This window comes from Pteropus medius, unplaced genomic scaffold (genome assembly GCF_902729225.1).
Source record: "Pteropus medius unplaced genomic scaffold, Ma_sr-lr_union100, whole genome shotgun sequence".
Classification (NCBI taxonomy): Eukaryota; Metazoa; Chordata; class Mammalia; order Chiroptera; family Pteropodidae; genus Pteropus; species Pteropus medius.
This window is the reverse complement of record NW_024340851.1, coordinates 1643388-1645773: the sequence shown is the minus strand read 5'-3', so window position 1 is coordinate 1645773 and position 2386 is coordinate 1643388.

Below are 2386 nucleotides of genomic sequence, written 5' to 3'. Positions count from 1 at the left end.
GTGTTTGTCAGTGTCAACCTCCACATAGTTATAAAATATACTATGCCATTCTTCATTTATTAAATTAATGAAAAACTAAGAGGAAACTAAATAATAAAAATACACAAAATGTTCTGTTTAGGTGTTTCTTTATGTGATATGTTTCACTGAAAGAGAATATTTAAGAGCAACAATCTAATAACCTGACTAACCTTAGTTTAGTCGTTGACCTTCCTGCTACAAAATCTTTGGTCACAACAGTGCTATATACGTGATTCAATTTCATCATTAGTTTGAAAAATGAAAACAATTACATGAAAATTCTAGGTAAATCAAAGCAATAAGTGTTTAAAAGTGAAACTATAGCATAATGAAGAAAATTATGTTTATATTTATCTGACCATAGCATCGAGAAACACTTTTAACATTAAAGCACTAGCCAAGGAGAGGCAAATGGAGGTACAAAGCTAAAAATTGGTAGGTTTGATACAACATAATTTTAAATTACCATATGTAAAACTACACTATAAAAAATTGAAAAGAATCTGATGGTGAAGTATTTGTAATACAGTCTACATGCAAATGGTTAAGAAACTAATGTGTAAGTAGTGCTTTCAAATGCCTATGAAGAAAGTTATATAAAAGACAAAATAGTAGCAGAGATTTCCATCTGGGAAACCAATTATTCAGGTGAGAAATGGTAAGTTCCTGAACAAAGACAGTAGCATTAGAAATAAAAAGTCTGCAGGATTTGGCTTTGACTAAGTTGCAGGATAGAAGGGGAAGAATAGATCAAGGTATACGTGCTCGTTATCTACCTTTAAACCCACTGCAATCTTCCAGTTAGTATATGTTTCCAAATGAGCTATCAATGTCCTCAATAAAGTATGCAAGAACATAAGCAGAAAGAATTCTGTGAAGCTATTCTAAATCAGTGTTGAAACATAAGTAACTCCTTCACAAGTGTCTTCTGCAGTATGCACATCTAGCTAGTTTAGACTAGGACTTCCCGGTCAGCACCTACTGCAGCTTGTCCTTTAGCTGCACCTCCTTTTCTTTACCTCTGCACTGTTTGACGACAGAGCAATTTCTGCTCTTTTCGTGCCCACCCATTATTATCCTGTTTCCCACTGCCCCACAAAGTTTTTCCCAGTAAAAGTGACATTTTATGTCCTACTTTAATCTTTATCCCATATCCCCACCTCACCATACATACATATGCTAACTTTTTTACATATGACCCTTTTGCCACCCATTTCATTATCCTGACTGGGATTTTATAAATATTTTTTGTCCATTTAATCAAACCAGTTTTCGTCAGTAGATAACACATTATTCTGTACTGAAGTAGAGTTAAAATTAAACAAAATGTCTCATGGAGATTTAATTCCTTTTAGGTATGATAAATGCTATCTGGATTGTTAACATTAACTGAGTATCTTTATTGATTTAAAAACATCAATACTAATTCGCTAAGTGGAGAAATAATATTATAAAACTATGAAGCATATGTTCTAAAATTTTTATCCTTTCATTTTTTTAAATTATATTTTATTAGTTTCAAATATACAGTACATTGGTTAGACATTTATGTAGTTTATAAAATGATCCCCCTAATTGCTCTTTCTCTCCTATGGCTCTCCATCTAGTTGATACATTAACACTAACTACATTCCCTATGCCATGTTCCCCATCCCTATGACTATCTATCAACTACTAATTTGTATTTCTTTAACCCTTCACCCTTTTCTCACAGCCCCTCGATTCCCCTCCCCTCTGTTCATCACCAGATTGTCCTCTATATTTGTGAGTTTGTTTTTGATTAGTTTGTTCTTTTTGTTCCTTAGATTCTACATATAAGTGAAATCATACGGTATTTATTTTTCTCTGTCTGAATTATTTCTCTCAGCATAATCACCTCTAGGTCCATCCATATCATTGCAAATGGTAGGATTTCATTTTTTTTTATGGCTGAGTAATATTCTGTTGTATGTACGAACCATAACTTCTTTATCCAATCATATGTTGATGGGCATTTAGGTTGCTTCCATATCTTGGTTACTGCAAATTGTGCTGCAATGAATATTGGGGTGCGTAGATATTTACAAATTATTGTTTTGGTTTTCTTTGGATAAATACCTAGAAGTGAAATCGCTGGGTCAAAAGGTATATCCATTTTTAATTTTTTAAGAAACCTCCAGACTGTTTTCCATACTGGCCGTAACAATTGGGAACCCCACAAACAATGTATGAAGGTATCCCTTTCTTCACATCCTCGCAGGAACTTGTCATTCTTTGATTTATTGATGATAGCCATTCTGACAGGTAGAAGGTGATATCTCATCGTGGTTTTAATATGCGTTTCTATGATGATTAGTGAGCTTGAGCATCTTTTCATATGTCTATT